Source organism: Schistocerca piceifrons, chromosome 2 (assembly GCF_021461385.2).
Source record: "Schistocerca piceifrons isolate TAMUIC-IGC-003096 chromosome 2, iqSchPice1.1, whole genome shotgun sequence".
In the NCBI taxonomy this organism is placed as follows: Eukaryota; Metazoa; Arthropoda; class Insecta; order Orthoptera; family Acrididae; genus Schistocerca; species Schistocerca piceifrons.
In genome coordinates this window covers 309,162,438-309,183,193 of record NC_060139.1, presented here as the reverse complement: position 1 = coordinate 309,183,193, position 20,756 = coordinate 309,162,438, and the positions used below count along the sequence as shown (strand labels likewise).

General features: G+C 42.5%; 1 protein-coding gene across 1 annotated transcript in view; it reads left to right on the top strand.

Moving 5' to 3' along the window:
• Positions 1-336: 336 nt before the first annotated feature.
• The window catches only part of LOC124777152, a 184,101-nt gene continuing 163,681 nt past the window's right edge, over positions 337-20,756 (top strand). Inside the window, exon 1 of the mRNA XM_047252454.1 lies at positions 337-381. The gene's annotated coding sequence lies outside the window, so the exon portion shown is untranslated. The remainder of the gene's footprint in view (positions 382-20,756) is intronic.

Here is a 20,756-nt window from a genome sequence, read left to right as displayed (position 1 = left end):
TGCGCTAGTGTGCAACCAAATTTCCGCGAACTACGGAATCTGAGAATTACGTACTAACGTGTGCAGTGTTCTGTGAACAGTCTGGCTGGGAAACGAAGCAGGCGCGGCACTGGTGACACTGACGTTTGTATATTGTGTATCCTTCAGTCTCGATCTTAGTCAGCGCAGCTCGGAGATGTCCGGTTTAGTTCAGACGGAAATAGCGCCGCGTGCTTGCGTCACAAGCGGCAGTTCAGGTGTACTCGCGAGGAGCGCAGGGGCAGTGCATTGTGAGAACTGCGCCCTCCGCGCTCCGCGCTTCGCGTTTCTCCGATGAAGCACATAAACTGTTTATCATCTGCATCGCGTTCAGACCACAGTCTCAGAACAGCAGTGAAACTGGTCAGTGTAAAGCACGACATAACATCCGGTTTCACTAGTTAGGTAAGCAGTTGTTCTGATATTGGTTATTGTGGGATACTGCTACTGGCGACTTTTGTCTAGAAACGCTGTATGGAGACGTAGTAATGATATGAAATAAAAGCCGTGCTTGCATTAGTATTCAGTCCAGCTCTTCATTGTGTAAGCTGTCACTGGAATTAGATACGTTGACACAAAACTAAAAGTATTTTTGTGCAAGATCGCAGTTACGTGTTTTTATAGCAGAAAAAGACATAAGAGGCAGTAATGAAAGTTAACTTACAAAAATTACATATGCCAATAGAAACGTTGGTGTAATGTATAAAACGAACCTTTCAAAATATGAAACAGTCTTTGCCTTGCCAAAAGTATTTCTCCTTTCATAATATTTTTAAGGCATAGCTCACGGCAGTGCTTTGCAACAAGAATGCAGACAGGCACATATGCGCTGGTTTTTAAGTAATTCTGTTTTAGTTAATTTTACGCTATAGGTCTTTGCTGCTGCTTCAAAGACCACCCAGCTGTATGTTACCCCCTTTCGATGTCCTAGACTGACAAGCAGGGAGAGAGATGTGAGCTTACAAAAAATTCTCCAACTTCAGTTTCAGGAAATATAGCGATGCCGGGAGCTCCTGTGGAACGCCTGGCCTTGGCTTTCCTCCACACAACCTCTTTACTCGTGGCCCCTCCCTCAACCCCCCCCTCCCCCCCGCTTCAAAATCATACACAATTATATGATGACAGAATACATTGTGATGAGATTTAAAGTAAATTGAATGGTGTTTTTCGTGAAACGGCACATATAATACTTTTACCTTTAACACGTGGTAATCTTTTCACCTGTTGTCAGATTTACGCAGCCTAGCTTGAGTTCCATATCAGCCGCTGTGAAATACCTATCTCAAAAAGACCGAAAGGTATATGTGCTACGGAAAAACGGCTCTTTAATGATACCCAAAAGCAAATAATGACATAACGCTAATCCGGCTGATGTAATTATGCACCGTCACATGTGGAAAGGATGTGACTTAAACGCGGCATCTACCATATTTCTCCTGTGAGTAATCATTTACTAAGTTCAGCTGTTTCCGTCTCTCGCCTACGGTGTACGTTATTTCGCTTTCGGTCTCAAAAGCGTAGTAGGTAGCTTAAAAATACGATGTTGCTGTTGATAGCTTTGTTTCATTTTATATTTACTATTTGTATACGTTTTGGAACATTCTGGACTTTAAACAGTTTCTGATGGTTCTTGACGATAATAGTACGAAGCCCTACGTTTCCATTACTGACCGAGCATTCTAGTTCAGTCGTTGCAGCTGACATCTTCCACAAAAGAAACACAGTACTTCATCATTGTGTAACACCAAAGTTTTTTGTTGGTGTTGATAATCGTAAGGTGCAACTACAGTCAACACATTCAAATTCAAAGGGTTTTATTTCTTTGTCACTAGTTGAGACGCGCTGATTGGTGTGGGAAGTGTAGAAGGTGGTGGTCGTGGTGGTGGTGGTGGTGGTGGTGGTGGTGGTGGTGGTGGTGGTGGTGTTCTGCACTGTTGCGCAGCTAGTACAGTCACAGACTGTTATTTTGTCTTTCATTACATTTTTATTTCTACAATTATCCTCAGAAGTAATATTTTTGATTTGTACCAACGGACTCTTCTGTGGTGATCTTTCTGATTACTTATATCTAGTTTTCTGTTATAGGAGCGCAGTAACACGTGTTAGCATGTTTTTTTATAATATGTTCTTACTCCTACAACACTCCACGAATTTAATCACCGCACGACTGTCACCAACAAAGCTCCAAACACACAGTTTAGATAGGCAAAGGATGACGCTATGATGAAAGCGTTGTATTTTACGTGGATTCAACTTCTGTCACCATTTTTCTTTCATGTTTCATCGCCGCTAATTGTCAGTATTTTAGTAAAATATTTCAGAGGCGTATTGTATGCGTACTTATGTGAAAGCTGCTGCATTTTTTTCTGATACTGAAGATTAAGTCTACAGGGCGGTTATAATTATACTTTCGCTACTTGAGCCAGTGTGTACGGAAAACTGTTTACCGTATGGGTACCTATCTGTATAGGAATGATATTCAGACAGTGCGCCACAGAGTTTGCATAGTTAGTTCTGTTAGTGTCATGACTTGGGTTAGTCGTCGGTACTGGTATGGCGACACAGGGTTGAAATAAAACTTCTGTGTGCATTACAGTTGCTTCAGTCGAGATGGGTCTGTACATGAGCAGCAGGGCTTTAGTCGTAAAGCTGTTTCATTAAAAGCACAGCAATAGTGCTGCTACTCTTCGCGAGTATCGACGAGGAGAGGTCTTCTTTCCGCATTGAAGGACATGATTTGGTAGTTCGAAGTAACCAGCGATTTGGGAATTGCTACTGGGAGATTCTAACTGCTCTACAAATTCTGGACAAAGTTGCTGTTGCTATGGCTGAGAATGCTGGACGCAATGTGCAATCTTCAAACAGTGCACGAGCTGTGTGACGACGGCTGAACATTTCATGGTATACCGTTCGAAAAGTGCTGCGAATAATTGCGAAATGGTATCTGTAGTGCAGTTCCATGCTGCCGTGGCTGCAGACGGTCGTCACATTGAGCAGCGTTCGTAACCTCGAACGTAAACGTGGCACACAATTAAGAAATGCTACCATCTAATGTGGAAATCAAAATATGTTTCAAAATAAACTATATACGGTTCCAGAGACCTTATCAGGTCTCAAACATCTATGATTCACATATGCAGACTGAAGCGACAAATGAAAATTTGTACAAATACCGGCATTCGAACCTGTATCTCCTGCTCAGTAGGCTGAGGCACTAAAGACTACGCCTTCCTGGCACAGGGCTTTGCACAATTACACGGACTACCCCAGCACGCCTCCGTCCTCAATCCAAATTCCCATTCAAGCTTCACCCCCCCCCCCCCCCTTGGTATTCCTCCTACACTCGAACATCATTGCAGAGACTCCCCAACTGTACCTACTGGAATAGCATCTCAGCACCAAACGAAACATTCGTCGCTTCAGTCTGCGTATGTACATCACAGATGTTTGAGACTTGAAAAAGTCTCTAGCGCCATTATTTATTAAGGCGCCTATGTCTGTTTTTCAGGCAGGTTTCTCCGTTTCGTTGAGTACTGATGTGCTATTCCAACACAGATGGAGAGCCTCTGCAGGTCTGTTCGAATTTAGGGGGAATATCAAGTGGGCCGAGACGTGAATGTGAATTTGGACTGAAGAGGGAGGCGTGCTAGGGTAGTCCGCGCAATTTTGGAGAGGCAGTGTGCTACAGTGGCGTAGTGATGAGTGCACCTGCCTAGTGACAAGGAGACATGGGTTGGGATCCCGTCCTTTGTACACATTTTCTTTCGTTGCTTCAGTCTGTGTATACAGGGTGTTACAAAAAGCTACGGCCAAACTTTCAGGAAACATTCCTCACATACAAAAACAGAAAATATGTTATGTGGACATATCAGGAAACGCTTACTTTCCATCACATTAATCATGGAATGGAAACACACAGCAACAGCATGTACCAGAGTGACTTCAAACACTTTGATGTGCTTGATACTAGTACTGTAGAGCAATGAGTCGCATGTCAACACAAGCACCGAAGTCAACATTATCTTCCTTCAAATGGGCCAACTGGCGGTGAATCGAGGAAGTACAGTACATGCTGACGAAACTAAAATGAGCTCTAACATGGAAATTAAGCTTTTCCGGACACACGTCCACATAACATCTTTATTTGTGTGTGAGGAATGTTTCCTGAAAGTTTGGCCGTACCTTTTTGTAACACCCTGTATACATAAAAAATCTTTCTTTCAGTGGTTTACCCGTTATTTCTCTTAAACATGTCCGTACAAATGTTTCCAAGTTTCGTTGTATCACGATCACCCGGCCCACCCGAATTCTCGAAAGTTAATACAAGGGTTGGAACTTTAGTAGTGGCAACTATTTATTTACAGCTCGTAAAAAATAAGAGTTTCAAAGTTTTACTGACATTCAAAGTATTGTGTATAACCCGTTGCCAGCGACGTGGAAGTCGTAGGATACTCCTAGCTGTGCCAGTTGTATTGACAGTTCGAGCGGCTCGGTCTATTGCCCGACGAATTTGTAGCAGTTCTGAAGTCAGTGCCGTGAAGTGTTTCCTTCAGTTTAGAAATCGAGTTGAACTCACGAGGGCTTAAGTCAGGGGAGTGCAGTAGGTGATACAGCACTTAGCAACCACATCAGTCAAACAAATCAGTAACAGCTTGCACTGTACGTGCTTAAGCATTGTCCAACAAAATGGTCAGATCCTGAAGAAAGTGTCATCACTTCTGTCTGTAAGTTGGTCGTAGGTTGTGTTCCAAAAATGAACAGCATACAGATAGAAGTGATGACACTTTCTTCAGGATCTGAACTGTCAACACAACTGGCACTGCTAAGAGTATCCTACGACTTCCTCATCGCTGGCAACGGGTTATACACAATGCTGGTGACTATTTTGAAGGTCAGTAAAACTTTGAAACACGGATCTATTTTGTACGAGCTATGAATAAATAGTTGCCACTACTAAAGTTCGAACCCTCGTATAACCACCCTGTGCATGTGAAGTCCTTTCTGTTTCGCAAGACCTATCATAAACATAGCCATTGAAATATGGGGCGTAGAATCCAATACTTGCTAGTACCAGACGAGGCATAATGTCTTATTACGAGCTTAAACAAGAGAAAAACATTACAGTATTCTAATCTGACACTTTAAAGACATTTTATTGAATCATTATCCCCTCAAGAATTTGTAATATGTATAGAGTATAAAAAATGTACGTATACAAAATTTTAGATTGTTTAGAGGACATAAACAGAAATAATTGTTTATGCGACAAGAATGTCAGAAGCGCACCATTCCCCCACTACGGGTCCACGAAGATTTTGACACTAGCGATGTTCGAAGTGGGGAATGATAAATATTGTTTTAGATTTATTGCTAAAAATATTGTCGGTTTACATTAATGCATAACCTGCATCTGCGTGCTAATTATTGTATTACACGCTCGAAACAATCAGGTGTTTCACAAATTATGGCTACAGCTGCTACCAAACGGATACTCGCCTCTTTTCGATTGTCTGTCGGTGTCTCGTACACCAAATACTTAATTTCGCGTCTGCTCCCCCTCCCCCTCCCCCCCTGCCCACAAACATAAAAAGAAATCCACAGGAATGAGGTTGCAGGAAAAAAAAAAAAAAACAAAAAAAAAGGGAAAACATCTAAATGTTCTGATACCAACGGCAAAGTGCGGTAATTGTTTCCTGATCAACATTCTAGTAAACGGAACACACGTCCGGAAGTTTGGGATGTTTACAGTGTTTAGTAGAAATCAATGGCAGAATTCCACGACCTGAGAAAGTCATCAGCAGATAGATCTTGAATCTTCTGATACTTAAATGGGCGTCTCGTGCAGGACTGAATTTAGATTCTTGGCCATGTTTTGTGTGCTGGTGGTGCGATTGTCATCATTTCTCTGCAGCACAGGTTCCTCAAACAAAAAGCTTCTCACACTACGAGAGCTACCAGTCTCCCATCGGTGTGTCTAAGGGGTCCTGTTGCACAAAGATGGCAATTAATACATGATTTAGTAACCTCCTCCCCGGAAATCGTTATTCGTAGAGGCTGCTTCTTGCTCAAATGCTGCCGGCCGGAGTGAACGAGCGGTTCTAGGCGCTACAGTCTGAAATCGCGCGACCGCAACGGTCGCAGGTTCGAATGCTGCCTCGGGCATGGATGTGTGTGATGTCCTTAGGTTAGTTAGGTTTAAGTAGTTCTGAGTTCTAGAGGACTAATGACCTCAGAAGTTCCATAGTGCTCAGAGCCATTTTTGCTCAAATACTGGGTCGTACCTCCACATAAACTCCGTTACAATGTAATCAGCCGTTAATATCCTGAATCATCATCAGAAACTTCCATGTAAACGTAACGTAACATAAATACTAATAACGTAACAGTTTATCCAGGGACGCGGACACTGCTAGCAGTAATGAAAACCCATACTTCGTAGCGATAAGATGTGATTGTATTGTAAATGAGATTCCTGTGTCAACGTGCTACATACGAAGCAGTCAAAGCAACTGTGAACAATGCGTAAGAGAAGGAAACTCTACACTTTTTAACATTCGTCTCAAGTAACGTGTTTCTTTGTATATATATCCTATAATAACTACAAATTTTTATATGTAATTTCTATACTCTTTATTTCCACAGTTAACACTCGATTCAACAACACGAAAAAAATGTTTTTCCTCCAATTAGCGAAGAATAAAACTTGATTTTCACCGACACTGTGCGGCACTTCTGTTGGTCAGCACTTTTCATTGAATATACAAGAAACACGCAAGCAGTTTCTAACAAACTAGTTTTTCTTTTCTTCTTTGTGTCATTTTCTCCACTCTGTCAAGATTTCAAACTTGAAATGTATTACCGAGCGAGATGGCGGAATGGTTAGTACACTGTACTCGCATTCGGGAGAACGACGGTTCAAATCCGGGTCCGGCATTCTGAATAGGTTTTCCGTGATTTCCCAAAACCGCTTCAGGCTAATTCTGGGATTGTTCCTTTGAAAGGGCACGGCCGATTTCCTTCCCCCTTCTTCCCTAACCTGAGCTTGTGCTCCGTCTGTAATGACCTCGTTGTCGACGGAACGTTAAACACGAATCTCCTCCTCCTCGAGACGATCAAAGTACCCTAAATCTCTGATGTTACATCCATGTTCCAAAACCTGTGGAGTATGACCCTATAAGTTTTCACGACATCAGTATTAACAAGACATATTAAACTAATCATCCTTACTGCGCTTGAGCAGCTCCCTACGCCCTGCCCTCAGAGTATTTCATCTGGATACCACCGCCACATCCTCCGACAAACACTCCAGTTTCACTCTCCGTCATAGGTTCGTTTGTTTGATCTCATACTCGTGTGGCGTCTGCATTCATACTGCGCCCAACCTCGTCCCAGTCGCAGCAAAATCCTGGTCCTTCAACGCAAACTTCACACCACCATTTCCAGTACTATCGCAGTCCTTCGTCACTTCGCGGCAGGGTAGCGCTGTGGTCAGTACCCTGGACTAGCACTCGGGAGGACGACGGTTCAAACCAGCGTCCGACCATCCTGATTTAGGTTTCCGTGGTTTCCCTAAATTACTTAAGGCAAATGCCGAAATGGTTCCTTCAAAAGGGCACGGCTGCTTTCCTACCAATACCTTACCAAATACGAGCTTTTGCTCCGTGTCTAATGACCTCGTTGCTGACGGGACGTTACACTAATCTCCTCCTCCTCAAAATCTCCTGCTTAATATACGAATACAATCTTCTTTTACAGCTTCCGTTTTCAACATATATATGGTTGAAGGGCAGAAACTAACTGCTGCCATCCCGCCACGGTCAGGCCATGAAATACGATAACGAAAATAAATAAAATACAGATTATAGCTTAAAAGGAGGATTGGGTGCTCAAATGGCACACGCTGCAGTTGCTTAGGAAAATAGCCTTGCATACAGAAATTGCGGGGATTGTGTGCCAAAACATGTTGTTTCCATCTTGCGAAGAGAAGGGGCAGGGGTTAATCTTTCTGTACGGAACCTGGACTTACAGTAAAGGAAAATAATAGTAACTGACATAGTGTAATATGTCATAAGTGTAATATGTCATAACATTCGTATAATCGTCGGTTGTAAGTACGTCTGCCTATGCTATCCGGAGAGGCTAGCCGAGAGCTGCTTATTGAAGCCGTACATGCACGAGGGTGGAGCGTGATTTGTGGCAGACGAATACAGATGGCTGGCTGACACGTGCGGAAGGCATATGATTCTTTCGGATCCGTTTCTCTGGCTAGTCTGGCATGTTCCTATTCCCTCGAAAATCGTTTTCTCCTCCGCTCGCCATACATCAACGTCCACAACACATATTGCTTCCCCGATAATGAGGTGAACGCACGGCGCCTCAGCCGTGAGTAATCTTTGAAAGACTTATTCATGCGTGCGGAGCTATGATAGAGGACACGATCGATGTTGTGCGCTCGCGTTATACGGCGGTCGCCAGTGTAAACACTCTTCCTGTGATCATAACCTGTGCTCGTAGCGGAAAGACATCTGCACACGATGTTCTTCGCGGGCCGCTTCCTGGAAGAGATGCGTGTGTGCTTTGTGTAGCAGTGTGTGTGTGTGTGTGTGTGTGTGTGTGTGTGTGTGTGTTTTGTCGGGCTAACATGTCTAGCAATGGGTGTGACGGTGAGACATTAGGAATGCCTGGGGTAATATAACCCAAAATTGTAGTAAATACTGTGGTGGTGGTGGTGGTGGCGGCGGCACACACATAGCACCACTAGGGAAGGACTCGGAATGGGAATGTTATGGTAACTGAAATTAATGGAAAATTTTGTACATTTGTGCTTATCTCATAAATAAGATACTGCGTCATTTGCAGCTGATTTTTTTTTTTTTTTTTTTTTTTTTATGTCGACCCAACATGTTTCGCATATTCTCAATAGACAAAAGTGTTGTGGAAACTGCGCGAGAATTGCATGCTTGAACATACAGGGTGTTTCAAAAATGACCGGTATATTTGAAACGGTAATAAAAACTAAACGAGCAGCGATAGAAATACACCGTTTGTTGCAATATGCTTGGGACAACAGTACATTTTCAGGCAGACAAACTTTCAAAATTACAGTAGTTACAATTGTCAACAACAGATGACGCTGCGGTCTGGGAAACTCTATAGTACGATATTTTCCACATATCCACCATGCGTAGCAATAATATGGCGTAGTCTCTGAATGAAATTACCCGAAACCTTTGACAACGTGTCTGGCGGAATGGCTTCACATGCAGATGAGATGTACTGCTTCAGCTGTTCAATTGTTTCTGGATTCTGGCGGTACCCTGGTCTTTCAAGTGTCCCCACAGAAAGAAGTCACAGGGGTTCTTGTCTGGCGAATAGGGAGGCCAATCCACGCCGCCTCCTGTATGTTTCGGATAGCCCAAAGCAATCACACGATCATCGAAATATTCATTCAGGAAATTAAAGACGTCGGCCGTGCGATGTGGCCGGGCACCATCTTGCATAAACCACGAGGTGTTCGCAGTGTCGTCTAAGGCAGTTTGTACCGCCACAAATTCACGAAGAATGTCCAGATAGCGTGATGCAGTAATCGTTTCGGATCTGAAAAATGGGCCAATGATTCCTTTGGAAGAAATGGCGGCCCAGACCAGTACTTTTTGAGGATGCAGGGACGATGGGACTGCAACATGGGGCTTTTCGGTTCCCCATATGCGCCAGTTCTGTTTATTGACGAAGCCGTCCAGGTAAAAATAAGCTTCGTCAGTAAACCAAATGCTGCCCACATGCATATCGCCGTCATCAATCCTGTGCACTATATCGTTAGCGAATGTCTCTCGTGCAGCAATGGTAGCGGCGCTGAGGGGTTGCCGCGTTTGAATTTTGTATGGATAGAGGTGTAAACTCTGGCGCATGAGACGATGCGTGGACCGCAGCTGCAACATGGCGAACGGAAACCCGAGGCCGCTGTTGGATCACCTGCTGCACTAGCTGCGCGTTGCCCTCTGTGGTTGCCGTACGCGGTCGCCCTACCTTTCCAGCATGTTCATCCGTCACGTTCCCAGTCCGTTGAAATTTTTTGAACAGATCCTTTATTGTATCGCTTTTCGGTCCTTTGGTTACATTAAACCTCCGTTGAAAACTTCGTCTTGTTGCAACAACACTGTGTTCTAGGCGGTGGAATTCCAACACCAGAAAAATCCTCTGTTCTAAGGAATAAACCATGTTGTCCACAGCACACTTGCACGTTGTGAACAGCACACGCCTACAGCAGAAAGACGACGTACAGAATGGCGCACCCACAGACTGCGTTGTCTTCTATATCTGTCACATCACTTGCAGCGCCATCTGTTGTTGAAAATTGTAACTACTGTAATTTCGAAAGTTTGTCCGCCTGAAAATGTACTGTTGTCCCAAGCATATTGCAACAAACGGTGTATTTCTATCGCTGCTCGTTTAGTTTTTATTGCCGTTTCAAATATACCGGTCATTTTTGAAACACCCTGTAAATGCAGATGCTCGCCAAGCCTGCAGGTTGCGCTGTTGCATTTGACCGCGAGCGGCACATGTGCAATGCCCTCAATACGTTGAAAGTGTCGGTCTTGGTCAGAAAAGTATTATGTATAGCGCATTGTGTCGGAGCCAAATGATGTCGAATGTGGGCTAATTGCTGGTGCTCGTATGGTGGGTGCTTCTGTATCTAAGGTAGCCGAATTGTTTGATGTTGCAAGAGGCACCGTACAGGGAAAGCGGAAAAACATCATCCGCCAGGTTACAACGCGGACGAAAGTGTGTGGTGAATAATCGTAATGAACTTTCATTGAAGAAGATAATGACGAAAATAGGGGGACGAAGCTGCCAAGGTCACTGCAAAATTGAATGTCGCACTTGCGAATCCATCAGCATCCAACCAACATGAAGGGAGCTCCGTGCGTAGGGCATTGCTGGGCGAGCAGGATAAATCCCATATCAGGAAAACGTTGTGTAGATGTCGTAAAACCTGGACTATGGAACAATGGAAGAATGCTATTTGGAAGGATGAGTGTTCTTTCAAATTGTTCTCAACTTCTGACAGAGCCGGCCGCGGTGGTCTAGCGGTTCTAAGCGCTCAGTCCGGAACCGCGGGACTGCTATGGTCGCAGGTTCGAATCCTGCCTCGGGCATGGATGTGTGTGATGTCCTTAGGTTAGTTAGGTTTAAGTAGTTCTAAGTTCTAGGGGACTGATGACCTCAGATGTTAAGTCCCATAGTGCTCAGAGCCATTTGAACCATTTCCTGACAGAGTTCTACGTCCCGAAGTGTGAAACTTGCTGCGGGTCCGGTGTTGAGTTGGACAGCCGTATCGTTGTATTCCATGGATTCTACAGTTACTCTCCAAGACCTTATCACTGCTAAAGATTATGTGATCATTTCGGATGATCACCTCCACGCCGTGGTGCAATGTTTGTTCCCCAATGGTAAAACTGCATTCCAAGACGATAGGGCCCTTGTTCACACAGTTCACATCATCCATTACTGGTTTTGTGAGCACGAGGATGAATTGTCGCATCTTCCTTGGCATTCACAGTCATCATATTCAAAATTGTTGAGCCTTTGTGATCTGCTTTCGTGATCGCTATCCAGCCCCCCGCGCCTCCCCCTCCCAAAATCATTACCTATTTGGAGGAAGTGTCCCTTGACAACCATGCAGGACCTTTTTTTATCCAAGCTGAGTCTGATGGAATCCGTTTTGAATACGAACATCTACGTTGCGTTAATTTGGTTTTTCATAATTTTTTCCATCCCCTGTATATAATATACCCAGAATTATTTAATTATTCCTTTTTTGATAGGAGATGATTAGTGGTAGCTCATTTATACTATAAAGCTGTTTGCAAATATGCCGCTCTTCATGCTGTGCAGACCTCGTCATCCCTGCATTCATTTCAATCTGTGTACTATAGTCATCACTTAGTCTCTCTCTACAGTTTTGATCCCCAATCACCCTTTCCTTCGATTACGAAGTTGGCAATCCCCTGATGCCTCAGGTTGTGTACTGAAAATCCCTTATTTTAATGTTGTACCTTAAATTTCTTTTTCCTGAATTGGATTCAGTACCCACTAATTTATTATTCGATCAGCCCATCTAATTTTCTAAATTCTTCTGTAGTACCACATTTCAAAAGCATCTCTCTCCACCACTGCGCAACACATTTAAACGATCACCTTTTTGAATCCCCGTAATTGTCTACCACTGCGATGTGAAAGTTCGAAGTCTGGCTCAAAGCTGCATACAATCTTTCTCTGTAATGGTGCAGAGGTATGGCGCTCTGCGACGTCACCCACGTTCTGGGCGACGCTTCAAACAGCTATTTGTTCCCCTGAGACCCCCCTCTTCCCCAGTTCGGCAACGCTCTCCATACCACCCACGCACTTTGATGAGCACGTTAAGAACCTACATACCAAAGACTGACACCCATTCAGTTGAGTGGCGCCCCGCTGCTGCTATAGCACCTAAGATCAGGCAACCCCTTGGACATCCCTTAGGCGGGGTTGCCTGCTCCGTGCAAAATTCTACCAGCCGACTTGCTCTTTAATTTCTCCCACTCCCCAGTCTGTTTTCTATTTTTTTTCCCTTGTTTCCTTCTTCCTACTACCGAATTCGTCACCCATCAGAATTAAATTTTCACCTCCCTTAATTATCTGAAATAGTATCCTTTTTGAAATAGTATCTTTATCTCATTCTGCATCCTCTGAACCTCTTCATCTGTGGAGGTACTTGGCGCAAACGTACACGATTGTGATGGTTGGCATTGTGTCTATCGTGGCTATAATAATGTGTGTATTATGCTGTTCGTAGTAGCATTGATAACGCTGTACTGTCTCCACCAAAAATCCTGTACTTTGTGTCACCACAGTTCACTAATTCCCACTAAATTTCAGTCCGACCTATGTACTTCCTTTTTTAAATTCTCAAATCTACGAGGGATTTATGGAAAGTAATGCCCCCGAAATTTTTATGCGAAAACTTTTTTAAAATAGAACAAACGTTATTAATGTTCTATATCTTTATTCTTCATGTCTAGATATTTGTTTCTTGACGTAGTCTCACTAGCCACGAACACATTCCTCTCATCGAGAAACATGTTCCTTAATACCGTCACTATAGAATGTTTGACTTTGTTGACGGAGCCACAACTTCATATTTATTGGTAACGCTTCAAGTTATCGAACATGTTCTTGTAGTTTTGGAAGCGGATGAATATCGGATGGGTCCAAATCGGGAATGTATGGAGGATGATCGATCACAGTGAGCCCAAGGCGACGGGTTGTTGCAGGTGCAGCAGCGCTCGTGTGCAGTCTGGCATTTTCACTCTGAAGGAGAGGGTGCCCCATACGTGGACGAACTCTTCCAGTGCACAACTCGTCTACATCACGCTGTTCCTCATACACTGATCTAGTTGCGTTACACAATGCCGTGTTACACGCTACAATTCGGATCCCTCTAGTGGCAGAGGACTGCAAATATACACACATATAAACAAGATGATTAAAGCTGTAGAATGCTAACATTATTTAAAAAAGCTCCGGAGGAGTTATTTTTCAGCTCGCCCACGTAGTTACCCGATTAATGGAACCAGCATTGCACACTCCGATCCACAGAATGTCAGTCTAGTATTGCTGATTGTGACACTTGCTGAATAGTCTCTGTCGAATAGGGGACTGTTTTACCTCAGGAATATTTCACCAAAGAGGATGCCATCATCTTTAAGCCATAAATTAGAGTTGCATGCCCCTCGGGGAAAAAAATCACGACTGTGCTTTTCCTTTGCTTTCATCCGTTCGCAGTACCTGTACAAAAAGGCCATGTTAGCTAATGTTAAAAGACCAGATCACTGAGTGTGTTGCCCGTGCAACGTGTTATTGTGCCCTCTCTATAGACAGCCCTCCGTAGTGGCTGCACCTACGGCACTGCTATCAGTATCGTTGAGGGACACAAGCAACCCCACCGTGGCAAGGTCCATAGTTCACGAAGGTCTGTATTGGTTATATACAGTGAAATGTCTGAATGTGACTTACCAATTGTAAATCTGTACTATGTACATCTAAACGCATGGTTCATGAAAAGGAAATAAAAATGAATATCAGTCTAAAAAGACCAAAGCCATATATTTGTAAATAGATAATTTAAATGAACTCCCAAGAATCGTAGAGATATCCTATCGAGCTGTGTGTAATTAAATAATTTTCTTTATACTGCAGACAACTGAAGATGCTTAGTAGGAAAGGCGAAACGTGTTTGGTATAATATTCAGTTGCAATGGACATATTTTTCGCTTTTCAATATGATAAAGCACATTTGAAGTAGCAACTAAGTACTGTTACTACATGCACCCATTTGTTTAAGTACAGGTTGGTGCAGATAAAAGTAGCCCGTGTAAGTATAAAGGTAACGCAGTGAAATTACAGAAACGAATAACGCAGTGAAATTACAGAAACGAAGAAATGAAATGGACTTGCAATTTATTTACAGTGAAATCTACATTTATAGAAGATATTGGAAGTTCCACCTGCAACATGGGTACACAGTTCCGCACGTTTAAGCATATACACCGGTCGTAAAGTTCGGATATTGATGGCGGCAACTTCACGGCTGATGTCTTTAAATTCCTATATTATGTGTGGATTTGTTTCGTAGACTTTGCTCTTGAAGTGTCCCCACAGGAAAAAATAACATGTTGTTAGATCCGGCCGCCGAACGTGGTGGTCCTAAATTTTTGCCGACAGTTCGTTCCTAAGTGAAGACGTCATGGGTTCGTTCCAAGGATACCTTAGACTCGTGGTATGTTGCCCTATGTAGCTGGAAGAAGCAGTATTGTTTTTCATATTCAGTTGAGTTGACCACAGAATGTATCAAAAATTTCCATGTAACCAACCGTGTTGAGGGTAGTGTCCAAAAATGTCTGTCCAATATTGCGCGTTCCTGTCCACCGCACCAAAAGCAGATTTTTCCCTTCATGGAGCGGCCGTTGACACAGTGTTACGGTTCTCTTTTGCCCAGTATCTTGTGTTCTGTGAATTCACGTGACCGGAAAGATGAAACCATACTTCATTAATCATGATGTAATGGAATGGGTTTAACAAACTGTCGTTAATTTTAATAAAAAGCGAAGTAATCTGCGCATTTCTGACAGTCATTCTACGATAATCGCTGCGCACAACCGTCACGCGATATGCCTTCAAAATTAAGACTTTACAATAACCTCTGGCAACACCTCCTACTTATATGCGCCTGTTGGGCCAATTTACGAGCGGACTTCTATGGACACCGAGTAAGTCTTAGACGAATGTCAGCAGTAACTTTTGGTTTGCGAGCTGAAGGAATTCCTTGTCGCTTTACATTTTGCACAGATCCGTATGTGCGCCAATTTTTATACAAACATAGTATTGCTCTCTTTGCTGGTAGTCTATCCAATGCTTGACTCAGAAAGTTTGCGAGTTCTATTAATCGAACCTGTTTTCATATATGCTTCCACAATTTCAATTCTTTCTTCAATCGAGAAAATTATTTTGCAGACTACAAAGAGAAACGTGTAACTTCACTCATGGAAATACACTGAAATCAGGATTGTGATATCCAGACAGCGCGATTCTCGTACCAACCTCATGAAATTCTCGTATTTTAGTAAAAATTCTCGTACGTTTTGAAAATTTTTAAAACCTTATTTACAAATGAATAAAACTATGAACAAGAATTTGTAATTATGAAACAAATTCGATGTCTACATCTTCTTCTTCCTGTTTCGTTTTATAGAGTGTGTCCGACGTCATTTTCTCGTACATTTCGTGTGTTGGCTCAAAAGTTAAACATGTTCCGTTGTTTCCTGGTCGTTCTTTAATGCATTCAGAGGCAAGAAGTTCTCCATTCAGTGTACTAGTTTGGAGTCTGTTCCTAATTTTGGTTTTCATGAGGTTTACCTGAAGTTGAACATGAAACTTCAATAACCTGACAAGTATGAAATCATATTATTAACTAGTTATTAGCTTCATTGCTTTACATACCTTAGAAAAAACTCTTTCGCAGTCTGCATTTGAATGAGGTAAACTCAAAATTGAGAGAGCGAAAGCGCTCTATTCCTTAAATTCTTCAGATTCGTTATTTAATATATTCCACATTTTATCCGGTGACTGTTTCTTTTGTAGTGAGCCTGGGAGACAAGCCAAAACCAGAGGGAGACGCCTCCACTGGTCTTCTGTAGTTTGTGCTAAATCGAGATCTGAGGGAGGAATTATACGTGGCAACAGTTCCATTAAAGGCATGAGTGAAGGTGGTGTATCTCGGAAACTTTGTGACAGGGCATTTGTAGGTTTGAGTGCCGCTAGTTTGGACAGCACTTTATCTTCCATATCATACCGTAATTTGATCTGGCACGAAGCTGTCTGTAATATTTGAGAATTAATAGCACTCATTAGGTATGCCACACATAAACACACAAATGTATAGAAAACAATAAAACACAAATTATATATGATTTCAGGCAAACGAGGTGTACTCACCACAAGAAATTTCCTGCATCGATGATAAGAATCCTTGATAAGATGTGGGTGACTCTTTATCTCTGGTGTGCCAACGTTCTTCAGAATTTTCACACCCAAATACAGTTGTGAATCTTCCAGATGATGAACTGCATTGGGTCAACATCACTGAGATTTTTTCCCGTGACATAAGTGCGTTTCATGAAATACAGAAATATTTCTGTATAGAGAGCTCTAATCTTGTCATGAAGGTCAACAGTTACTACTGCTCTAGACTGGAAATACTCGTTGAAAGTAGTAAATTTGGGTAGAATCCACTCTAAGAACACATAATACATTTTTGCAAAGGCGTCATGCAAACAGTTAAAAACTTGTTCAGCACTTAGAACTCGCTCAGAAAGCCATTTTTGGTTAAAAAAGAGCATTAGAGCACCCCAGTTTTCCAGCACTGTCCTAACAACCGCGATCATTGACAGCCAACGTGTCTGTGATGGATGTAGTAATTTGTGTGGTTCCAAGTGTAAAAATACCTGGAATAAAACATAATGTTTAGCCTATTTCCACACGATCGGACGTAAAATAAAGTCTATGAGATAAAAAATGCTACAATACCTGAAATTCCTTGAACTCTGCCTGCCTCTTCGCACGGAGTTTGAAAAAAACCATAAATATTCCTCGCGAGGTCCTCACAAGCTCTTGGAAGGTTCTTGCACGCCTCGCTTGCGCATATATGCACCGAATGACAAACACACTTCATTAGAAAAATTCCCGGGCAGCTATCTCGGAATCTGCTTGCTACACAATTATGAACTCCCATCATAGTATTGCAACCATCAGCTCCAAAGCCAATAATCTCGGCAAATGGAATGTTGTGCTGTTGAAACGTTTTTAGTACACCATTGTAGAGATTTTCTGCAGTAGAAAATTTCTCAACATTTAAATCTCCATCTTCATAAACTTTATATAGCTCCCAAAACTTACTTTCAATACAACCTGTAAAAGGAGAAGTGATACAAAGTGGTAACTTAACAGAAAAATTTATTTTAGAATTAATTTGGTTATTATTTCAAAACTAGCTCTTATTATTACTCACCTGAATCTTTGTCATAAAAGCGGAGCGCCACGCAGGAATTTTTTCACAGTTCCGATATCGGTGGACTCGTCCGTCATTATGCTAAATTTGGCGTGTTGTAGTTTTTTCGCCAACACTTCTTTGTGTGACGTCCGACATTAGAAACAATGGTACGTGCTTTGTGCCGTTTAAGAGTCATTGCCCTTGCAATATCCGAGTCTGGAAAAATATCTTTTGACAAACCGGATAAATGGTCAGCAGCTAAAAATGCCACATTGTTCTGCTAAGAATGCTGATAATTTGGTTTCAGCTTTAGCAACCTTCCTCTTAACTGGATGTGCGTTTGTGACAAATTGAGCAACTGAAGGCTGTCGCACGGTAGCAAACTGCACCATGTTTAGGTGCTTCTTACTTCTGGGATGGTTTTTAATATTCTGGATTTCGGAAACCATGCTGGTATTGCAATATCTGCATCGTGCCCTGAGCGGATCACTATCGCGCACCAGCCAATTACGTAAACCTGGCATATGTAGCCACTCATCACGAAATTTTTGTTGTCGATGGACAGGCCGTTCTGTCTTCGAGATTTCACCTCTTTTTAGACGTTTTTTCTCCGGCGTGCACGAAAGTTTCGTGCTTGTGTTTTCATATTCACTGTCACTTCCCATTTCTTCACTCACAGTAACACAGTAACCCGAAACACTTACAAAAAGAAACTACATAGTAAATGAATTCAGCTAAACGTACTCGTAATGACTATACGCGAAATACGCATTGTTAAGAGTATCGTTTGTTGAAGACGAAACAATACCGTCTGATGAAATGTCTTTCGTTTGTACGTAACAATTCCACAGTATTGTAGGTTAATTAGGTCTGCTGTTAATTGCTTTCCAATAATATTCGATTAAAGTTCCATTTAGTGCTTTGAGATTCGTTGGCCGCTCTATTTCTGAAACTTAACATTCGAACTAAGTGAAATATGTCATGCAAAGCAAAGTGATTCGTTATTGTTAGCCTATTTAATTTATTTTCCAGGGCCAGGCTTTGAACTAAGCCTCATTCTCGACTTTAATCGTTTTGTCATGTCGGTAGTTTGGCGCTCTCTCTCCTGCCTGAAATTTGTTGATTGACAGAGATTACATGGATTCGTAACAGTTTCTAATAATTTTTAAAATATAACAGGTGAATTGATTATTTTCCAAACAAATGTGTATAATGTATATTTGGTAAAAAATTTGGACCCGCCTCCATAGCCACACTACTTGGTGTGGTGTCACGAGCCCGCAACTACTAAGGTTATAGTTCCCCCGTGGGCATGTATGTTTCTGTGATGTCTGTAGACTAAGTTAGGATAGGATAGGGTAGAGTAAGTCGTCTATAACGACTCCAGTTATCGATCGGATTAAACGCTAAAAAAAAAGTTTTAGGCAAAATTCTCGTACATATCACAACCTTGACTGAAGTGCTGACAGAAGAACGCTAACAATCGATTATTGCAGAAAACTGTCCATTGTTGTAGCTATTTACTCTGTTTGAAAGCAGAAATACTGCAATTCAAAGGGGAGGCGGGTTACCTTTCATTGCGACAACCTGGGCCGTGGAGGGTAATAAATGTAGAGTAAGACGTTGGAATACACAAACAAATGTTGGAGGAGGTACAGTGTTATGAGGTTGGCACGGGAGAAGAATTCGTGGCGGGCCGCTTCTAATCAATTGGAGGACTGGTGACTCAAAAAAGCTGTTGCCGACAATCAAATGACAGAACGCGAAGTTTAGTCAAATAGAACGATTAGAATCTTCCGATTGAAGATTGTCATCAGGTATAAAATTATTTACATCAGCCTGTATGAATTATGCCATGGAGACTGGTGTAAATAATTTTATGATGCTTAATAATAGATTGAACGAAAGTGGTAGTGAGGAAGGTAGAGGTCTCTCATATCCCGTATACTGGTGATCCCAACCGATTTACCCAGTCATTTTAAGCGATTTAAACTCCCAGTGTACCTTTGGCGATAACAATAAACGAGACCCGAGGTCAGAGAGAGGGGGACGAGGAGATGGTCAGAGGTAGGGTGAGGGAGGAGGTGGAGAGAGATAGGGAGAGGAAGGAGGAGATCAGGACAAGTATTCCGTAATTGCGAAGCATTGGAAATCGGGGGGGGGGGGGGGGTGTTTGCTGGTTTTGAATAATAGTTCGCATAACCATATTAGGCAGGCGCACAGCGATACAGCCGTGAAGTCTAAGTGTAAACTGGGCAAAGTGCAACCACTGTTGGCGGGTTTTATCACTATGCTAGATGCATAACCAATAAAGGCGATTTCAAGTGTTTTCGACGACTGCACAGTAACTGGAGGACCTAGATACCCTGCTACCAAAGAATATACGCTTCTGTAGATTCTTATGCGTCGAATGCTATGTGCACCATGACAACCGTCGTTAAAAGCTAGAACCGGACTTGCTGGACAGGACAAAAAGAAAAACATAATCTTGCGCAGCGCTGTGATTGACAGTATAACCGCGAGTAACTGTTAACGCTAAAGCAAGATAATCGCGTTGGACCTAAGAACGCCAGTTTCTGATTGATCTGTAATTATTTTCTCGTATGAAAAACACATTAAATTTCTGCTAGTTGCATACCGTGTTGTGACCAAAATAACGATGATAGCTCTGCAGGTTGCACGAAATGGTGTCACTGGCCTTATTCGCGTCACGGATTGCCACCACTGTTCTAGGTAAACTAAAAATGCAACGGAACTTTATATCCTCTGAAAATAAGTCATTACATAACGTCATGTACTCCGCTAAAGCTTCTGCATCCTCCCAGCTAGTACGGTTTTACAATATACACTGTGATCAAAAGTATCCGGACACCTCACTGAAAATGACTTAAAAGTTCGTCGCGCCCTCCGTCGATAATGCTGGAATTCAGTATGGTGTTGGCCGTTGATGACAGGTATACTTTCAGTCAGGTGCTGGAAGGTTTCCTGGGAATAGCAGCCCATTCTTCATGGAGTGCTGCACTGAGGAGGCATCGATGTCGGTCGGTGAGGCCTGGCTCGTAGTCGACGGTCCAAAACATCCCAAAGGTGTGTTCTATAGGATTTAGGTAAGGACCCTGTGCAGACCAGTCCATCACAGATACGTTAATGTCGT